This window comes from Macrosteles quadrilineatus, unplaced genomic scaffold (assembly GCF_028750875.1).
Source record: "Macrosteles quadrilineatus isolate MER2022 unplaced genomic scaffold, UCM_ALF_1.0 Scaffold_5__1_contigs__length_97177068, whole genome shotgun sequence".
NCBI classification, from domain to species: domain Eukaryota; kingdom Metazoa; phylum Arthropoda; class Insecta; order Hemiptera; family Cicadellidae; genus Macrosteles; species Macrosteles quadrilineatus.
In genome coordinates, this window is record NW_026542598.1 from 33,490,510 (window position 1) to 33,499,579 (window position 9,070).

The 9,070-nt window shown below is 34.2% G+C and overlaps 1 long non-coding RNA gene across 1 annotated transcript; it reads left to right on the plus strand.

Annotated features, from left to right (window-relative positions):
• The first annotated feature begins 2,013 nt into the window (after positions 1-2,013).
• On the plus strand, positions 2,014-9,070 carry LOC128994786 (uncharacterized). Its single transcript, XR_008490917.1, has 3 exons — positions 2,014-2,140; positions 3,429-4,366; positions 9,008-9,070. It is a non-coding gene; the product is annotated as an uncharacterized LOC128994786 (long non-coding RNA).

The following is a 9,070-nucleotide window of genomic DNA, read 5'->3' on the forward strand; positions in this document are numbered from 1 at the left end:
ACAATGTTTACACGATAGTTGATAAATCACATTGTATATATATATGTATACTCAACTAATTCAGTTCTCTGCATCCAATATTAACCAAGAAATAATTGTAAAAACAAACATAACTACAATTCATTCACAACAGTCAATAAATTATTTGGGAATAGATATCGATTCACAACTAAATTGGCAAAAACACATTAAAAACCTTATCAAAAAGACTACGCTCAGCAACATTTGTTCTCACAATAATTCGGGATACTACTAATCTAGAAACACAAATAGTAGTATATCACGCATTTTTCATCGATTATGAATTATGGAATTACTGTATGGGGCTCATCAAGCCAGGCCAAAAAATATTTATTCTCCAAAAAAGAGCTGTAAGATCAATGGCCAGAGTCTCCCGTAGAACACATTGTAAAGATTTATTAATTAATTTTAAAAATTTAACTATTTTTAGCTCTTATATTTACAAAATTGGCATTAATGGTTAAAAGTGATTTCGACACATTCATGGACTGTCAACAATCTCATCCACATAACACAAGATTCAAAAATATTATAAAACCAGTTCAACATAGGCTTAAAATCTTTCATCCCCTCAGTATATGGGACTAAAAATTTACAATAAATTACCCGCTTGGATTAAAAACATTGCCTCATTCTCTAAATTTAAACTATCTTTAAAAAATTTCCTTTTGGAGAGGGCATACTCGTTAGAAGAATAGGCTATCTGGAAAATGAGTATATTTGAAAGATATTGCTTCTCTCATAGGTTTGTAGATTATTATATGCTTTATTTCTTTTGTAAGCTATTTTATTTTAAAATGTAGTATAGTATTAATAACTTTGTGACAAATCACCTGTCAAGAGAATTGATGTAATGTGATGATGTTTAATAAATAAGTAAATAATATATATATATATCACATTTATATATATATATATATATATGTCCCTGAACGCGATAACTTGAGTAATTTTTGTCCGATTTCGATGAAATTTGGTTTAAAGGTGTAAGGCGGGATAAACTTGAATGAGTTCGCGAACCAGCATGATCGGACCATGGGAACGGGGTTTTACGGGGGGTTTTATGGGGTGAAAAATGGTTTTTCTAATTTTTGACCCTCAAAACACAAAATTTCCTAATATCTCTCTAGGCCTTTTTAAATAGCTTAAAAAAACAAATAATTTGGTATATCAAAGTGTTTTTGTACGGTTATTGGTAACGGAGAAAATTCAAAAAATTGTAAATATAAAATTCCCATACTATTCTTATGGAGAATATTGTAAAATGTTGTAGTTTGCTTGTTTATGGATATATTTTGATCAAACTTGGCAAATTTGATACCGGTACTAAGCTATTAATATTTTACAAAAAAATACACTTTATTAGTTAATTTAGTTTCCTGGTTGCAGCAAACCTAGGTACTCATTAAACCTAATGTTATTTAAAAAGATGAAATGTAGGCCTATAACTAATTTTAAGAGTTCAAAAAGGCTAATATATAATACATTGTTTTAATCACATAAGTGATTAAAACAATTTATTATATATTGGCCTTTTTGAACATAAGTGATTCAAACAAATTATTATATATTGGCCTTTTTGAACTTTTAAAATTAGTTATACATTTCATCATTCATTGCCAATATCTCCAATATAAGTTATTTAAAAAGGTTTAGTTGAAAATGAATTCAGACAAATGGAAATTTGCTTAGTCGGCAGGTTTGCTGCGGCGGGGGTATTTGTAGAATTGACTCGAGATTGGGTACCCATCACTTTTTCAGCAGATGGCCTTGGAGCAGTTCCTGGGGTAACAGCTGTTTTCTTCTTGATTACTTACTCCTTTCTTCTTGGCTTGGACCAGGTTCAGAGTGTCAACAGTTACTGAACCACGCGGCTGCATTGTTTTAACCGAGCAAAGCCGGCCATTTTTGGCAAAATAGAAAAAAAAAAGTTAATGCAGACTGCAAACTGTAAATTTGCATTGTTGTTTGTCTCAAACTTTGCTGTTAAGTGTTAGTCAATGGTGTTACTTATTTTTATTTATGAAATTTAACTATAAATTCAGTTCACTTAACTTACGGTACCTAACTTTATTTTTTCTCTCTCGAATCCCTCAAGAGTGACTTAAGAAAGGCATAAGTTGGTTGAGTTGTGTTAGATTAGGATTAATTTGATAAGAATGAGTTTTGGGCCCAACCTTGAGTTAGGGCCCAAGTTTAGTTAACTTAAGCCTTTTAGTTGATTTTAGGCTTAATATTGCCTTGTATTGGAGTTTAAGCAACGATCGCGTTGTTAATGACACAAGTAGAGAATTTAAGGTATGAGCCCTGGTGAGTGCTTATAAATGATAACACTACGAGTGTCGTTAAGGCTAGGCCTAATTTAGGCCTACGTGTGTTGTGTAGGCCTACACTAGGTATTTTACCTACGACCGTTTCTTAATTACTAAATTACCTTAATTTAGTTTACTCATAACTTCCAAGGGAGGTTATGTTTTCTTTTATAATTTCTCATTATTATGGTATATTATAACTTAGTACTCTTGGTCACCCTAGTCGCAATAATTTCCTATGTTTTCGTTTATAACCTCTAATTGCCGCTGATTGTGATGCAACGTCTTATTGTCCTCAACCACTAATAACTCATTGTTTGATCATTTAAATTGGTAAACCGATGATAAGTTTACGGTTTATAGGCTATCGTTGGCTGATGTTCAAAGTAGGTAAGCTATTACAATTTTAGCCTAACTTTCTTCTTTTCTTTCAATCCTTGAACCTCATTCTGTTGTAAGTTACTTAAAGGAAAACAACAATGCTGTTAAGTAAATATTTTCGGTAGGTACTTTGGTATCATCCGGAGGTACAGCACACTTTTGTACAGTGCACTGTGGCGGTTATGTTAGGTTGGGTTATCATAAATATGTTTGTATGACTTTCCTCGTTTTATTATGAATCAATTATGAATTAACTTATTATTACAATACTGTACCAACCAGATGAGTCATACTTTGCTCGCCAAATCCCCTCCAAGTAGGCCAAGGTGAGGTCGTTGACCGGAGCACACGCATCACCTGTCACTGCCTGTATCTGGTGTGGCAGCTAGCGGCGGCGATGCATTTAACTCAATCCTTGCCGACATCGCTGCCTTCTGGCAGGCAGAACTCAAAGGTCGCTAGTTGTAATCATGTCAAATGTAGACAGTAGTCAATTAAAGTATTTTCTTTTAATTTATGATAACCCAACCTAAGTTCCCATACCCCCATTACCTATACCGCCGCAGCCTGCTGTATAATGGCAGCCTCCGGATAACACTAAAGCACCATATTTTCATTTCTAAGAACTGAACTGAAACGGCTAGTTTAAAAAACGGTCGTAGGTAAAATAGGCCTAAGTCAAATTTCAACTGGAATGTCGAATGTTTGTTACAGGCCTAGTTTGTTATACACTTTTCAGTGATTCAGTTTTACCCTAATAACTTAGAATGTCGTCTCATGTGTGTAAACTATGTTCTAAGACATTCACTAAAAGGTTTTCTCTGAAGAGACATTATAATAATGTTCACAACGAATACAGCCCTAATGTCGGAGACCCAAGGTGTTCACAAACTGTTCAGTGTGCAATATGTGCTTCAGACCTTGTTAATACAGCCAATTTGAATGATCACTTATATTCTAAACATCAGATTAATATCGAATCGGAGAAAATTTCATTCATTTGTGAAGAAGAATTTTTAAAGTGGAAGAAGTGTCATGAAGAAAGTGAAAAAACTCTGTTTATCAACAGAAGGGGTAGCTACACATATAAAGACAAAAAAATCACTTACTATCAGTGCCATCGATCAGGTAATTACAGAACACACTTATCTTCTGAGTCTTGTCGCAAACGATCCATAAAAATTCAGGGAACAAAGAAAATAAATAGTTACTGTCCTGCAAAAATTAAAGCTATTACTTCGATGGTAAATGGTAGCGTTAAAGTGGAATTTTGTAAGACTCATATAGGACATCAAGCTGAGATAGCCCATTTGAGTATCCCTAAAGATGAACGACAAAGTATTGCAACCAAAATTGCCCAACAAATCCCGTTTGAAGCTATTATTGATGAGGCTCGGCAAACTGTTACCAACGAGATTACAAGGAGACATCTTCTGACAAAACAAGATCTTAGAAATATAGTGAGAGACTATAGTTTAGATGATGAATGTGTTAGAAATATAGTGAGAGAATATAGTTTAATTAATGAATGTGTACGACATACAAATGATGCGATCAATGTTGAAAAAGGGGTAGAAATGGAAATAGCTAAAAAGTGACAAGAACTCATTCATTAGTGTACAAACCTCAGGGTCTTCATCTGATTAATTTTGGTAAGTGAATTATATATTTTAGATAGATTAGGTGATTTTTGTAAACAGAACTCCTCCCCCATTTTTGGACCGATTTTGATTATTAAAGTGTCAAAAATATCGCCCTGATCTGTAGTTTTGCAAAATGTTTTTCATTGTTTGAAATCTTTGTTAGTTTGAGCAGGATCTTCCATCAAAGTTGGGGTTTCTCCAATAAGATTAACATGGGGGAATCGAATCTAAAAATATTTAATTGAAAACTTTGTCTCCACTAATTTGAGAGAACGGCTGGGCGTAGAAACCTGGTAGAGGTGTGCTAAGAAAGGTCTCAGTCTGGAGATGAGCCATCAAAAGAAAAACCAAGTAAATCCCCTTATGGCTCTGCCCCAGAAGCCTTTAAAGTTCCCTTCCCAGATTTGTGTACATTATCGTCATATGGATATTTTTTACTACTTTTCATTGAAATAGCTATTAATATTTAAATTGTATTTTAAACAACACACATTAGGCTATAGCAATGTGATTTTCTGATTTTAAAAATAATTTTGTTCTACATCATCTCATGTTTTGCAATAGGCCTAGATAGGCTAACGTTCAATTACAAAATCATTGGAAAATCTTAATACTCATTACAGTAACTCTTAAAACGATTTCTTATCGAATTATCTTATATCTATTGAACGGGTTGGTGTCTGCCCTTTTGACCACTTTTGCCGATATTTTGTCTTAGGCCTATTATTCAAAACAGATCATCATAGGTTAATGAGACTATTTTCATACGTTTTCAATTATTTGAAAAGATTTTGATTGTGTAATACAATAGGTACAAAATAATACAAGAAGTGCAGAAGGGCTGGTTGCCCATGAGCCGTGTCCGTATTTTGTTAAATTAATAGTGGTTTACAGTAACTGGATTAATTTTTTAATAACTTTTATGAAGAAATATGTGCATGATTTAGAAAGTCATTAATCTGCAAAATTGCAGTTTATTGCAGACCTTTTAGAGATGTTACTTCGATGTATTCATTCAGCTTAGTGAAAACACAATAGAACCTTTGAATGTTATGCATTATTTGTTGCCAATGAAGCAGCGTATGAACAAGGTCCCTTATTTCAAGAATAAAAGCTAGCTTCACTACAAGTATATTCCATTACACCTAACATTCTGAAGATATATTATATTGAACACTTTATGTAAGGGTGAGACAACTGACATCCGCATGTCATGGAATCAATGTTATGCTAAAAAATGATTATAGCTAAATTTAGAGGGTTATTCATAGGCACAGAAGTACGGTATGGTGACCGTTGTGACGAAGGTAAAATAAAACTTACACAGCTTTGGGTGGGACTCCCTTTGAAGTACGAACGTGCCGTGCCTTCTCAACAAACAGATATTTAAAAAAAAATAATCAGCATAACTGATGAAATCGCAGTTAAGAAGAATTGTCGTAAGCCTTTAAAGCAACCGTCGATTTTGACAGGTTTCAACTAGTAGGCTACTAGGGCTTATATATTCTTTATTTTAGTTGATTGTTCTTAATGCTTAAGAAAGAATTTGGGTGAAAATTCGTTACGTGTCCACAATGACAGAGTACATTGTTTAGTAGAATGGAATCATTTCCAGTTATTGTTGTCAATGCTACTAAGGCCCCGTTTATGCACCAAGAGCGGGAGCGGGGCGATAGCGGGAGCGATTTTCAACACCATTGAGTTAAATGGGACTGTTTATGCACGAAGAGCGATAGCGGGAGCGGTTGCCCTCTGGCTGCGGTTTCTAATTCAACCGCTGTGTAGTTAGAAATCGCAGCGGTTGCTTGGGATAGAGCGGTTTTCAACTACATTGAGTCAAATGAGACTGTTTACGCACGGCGGGAGCGGGAGCGGCTGCAGCCAGGGTTGCCAACTTGACCCACGCGCACGTGCACTTAGGACAAATAGTTGTGTTAATTATTTGGCAGAGTTTGAGTTGGCAAGACTGTATCCCCCTTCCATTCTCCGTTGACCAACCGCTACCGCTATTGCTTGCACAATTTTGACAAAATCTTTACAGCGGGAGCCCCGCTCCCGCTCTTGGTGCATAAACGGGGCCTAAGGCATTGTTGTCGGTCTTATCTTATCTGTCTGGGAGAGTTTACGGTTCGCTGTAGCGTCTCCAGCAGCAGCCCGCGGTAATGGATCATTTAGTTCAGTTACTCAAAAAAAATTTTAAGCTGTTCGAAGAGTTTGGTCGGGTTAGGTTAGTTTAGAACAGTGTTATCTAACCTAACCTAACTTAACCAACAAAACTTCTCATCAGCTTAAAATTTGCAGTAGGCCTAGTTATTCTATTATTTTTTGCGATTCTCCAAATTTATATAGCGTGTGATCAAAAACCTTTTCTAAATATTGTATTTTTCATTATTTATTACCGTAAAAGGTTTTTAATAAGTCATAGAAGTACAATTGGAAAAATTAGAGTTGTGGGCACGTAACGGATTTTGACCAGAATTTGTATGTAAAATATCACTTTTTCACAGTTAAGATGTAGGATGCTGACCAGAATGTCAATGTGACTGTTTGGTAATTGTTTAGTACCTTTCGACTTAATCACCTGCAATTATTATTCTAGGAAGATATGTCACTCTAAATAGAATTTCTAAGAATAGGCTATATTACGATTGTATAATTGTTCGAAAAGCATTATTTGAAATGAAAGAGGTAATCTTATCTCCAAGGTAGAGGTGATAACGAGCGCTTAAGGTAATTTCATGTTATTGGTTAGGCTATGTTATGTTAGGTTAGGGCATAGACTAACCAACACAAGTAGACTTCTCATCCCATTCTAAATTTTGAAGCACGTTTTTCATGTCTAGTTCATGTACTTGACACAAAGGCGCTAGTGTCGACGAAACTTTGTTTCTATTATTTTAGTGTTAATTTCTTGATTTGTGCTTTACTGTTTGGTTATATAACTAGGGGACAAGTTATTGTTTATGATTAGATCGTATTATTTGGTTAAACGAGGTTTTAAATGGCTGTAATAATGGGAAACAAATTGTAAACAAAACACGACCTCTACATAAACCGTACAGAACTAACAATAAAATTGTCTTCAGCTGTTCCATAAGGATGAGAAATCTACTAAGGGAGTATGTTTTATGGTTAGGGTTATTATACGTTATATTTTTACATCTACTTAACCTTACCCTAACCTAACATTAATTTATTTGCCTACTTTGTTAAACCAAGTTACTCCCACCGCTTACCAGCTCCTATATTTTGGACATGTTTTGGGATTTTATACTCTTCCAATATTGCTTTCCGACACATTAAACATAATAACATGATCATCATTAAATTTAAAATAAAAGAAAGACCGTGCAAGGCAATAAAAAAATAACAATAATAATTTTAGCTATCTGTATCATGGTAACTAAATTTTCTTCAATGTCTTAAACCTAAATGTTTTAGATCTACAAATTTGTATTGTGTTAAACTAAAACTAATGATACTAGTAAAAACAATACAATCTTATTGGAATAAAAAATGTGTTGGTTTTTAGATTCACTTGATGAAAATAATGAACTTCGCTGGTTCAAGAAGGTCAGTATTTAATTAAGAGATATTTCTTGTTATTTAACATGAAAAACCATGTAAAAATGTTAATTTCAATTCAATTCAATTGGACAAAAAAAATCAGATTTTAGAAGAAAAGAATTACCTATGTTATGATTTGAGTTTTCCAGTTATAGTGCTTTGAACAGAAGGTGTTTCTGGCCTTTTGGGGAGTCATTGATAGGATCTAACTTGAGGATTAAACAACAACAAATTTGTCCAACTGCCACTTAATATAACTAGGATAAGAATATGCCAGGGGTAAAGAAACTGATCTTAACTTTATTGTAGCACATATGCGACCGCCGATTTCTACCCGATAGACTGCTGTCGAATATATGCGACAGCTGGTCACAAAATAGACTGGCGTCGCATATTTGCGTCGGTGTCCAATATTATTAAAAAGCTTATATCTTCGTAACGGTCTATTTGAAGGCCCTGAATTCTCTTACGTGGTCTACAATGATATCTGTTGCATATGTGCGTCACTTGGTCTGTGGATATGATGATTTGTGATGTCACATGATAGTTGGCAAAACTGATTTTTACTTTGCTGCATCACTAGCCCGCGGTCTGCATGTAGGCCTACTGTTAACCAAAAGACAACCGGTCTATCTGTAATATTAAAATATATATACCTCGGGTTGTGGCAATGACCGCAAATATTCGGCGAACGTGAGCGAACGTGTTAAAGAAGACAAACCATCACTCGGGTTTAATACTACGAACATGTTGTACTAGTAGTGTGAATTATACAGGTAAATCACCGTTTATGGTGAACCTATGACAGATTTTAAATATTGCATATTAGTATCTAGTAGTGTAAATAACACTATTTATTTGTTATAAATAATATCTCATAATTTTCTTAAATAAATATGTTTTTTTTTGTTTTATAGGATGATGATTTTCTGGAACTAATTTAATCTAAATGTGAGAAGGTATTGCTTTATTAGTTAAGCTTCTGAGACGAGTATTGACACATATTTAAATGTGCTGTTTTCACACATATCTCCTCATTTAAAACTTCAAACCATTTATTATATAGTACATGTCTGTTTCCAGGGAAACACAGGTTAAACTGAAGTTTTATAATTGAAGATGAGTGTAAGCAGCTTCTTGTCTGGA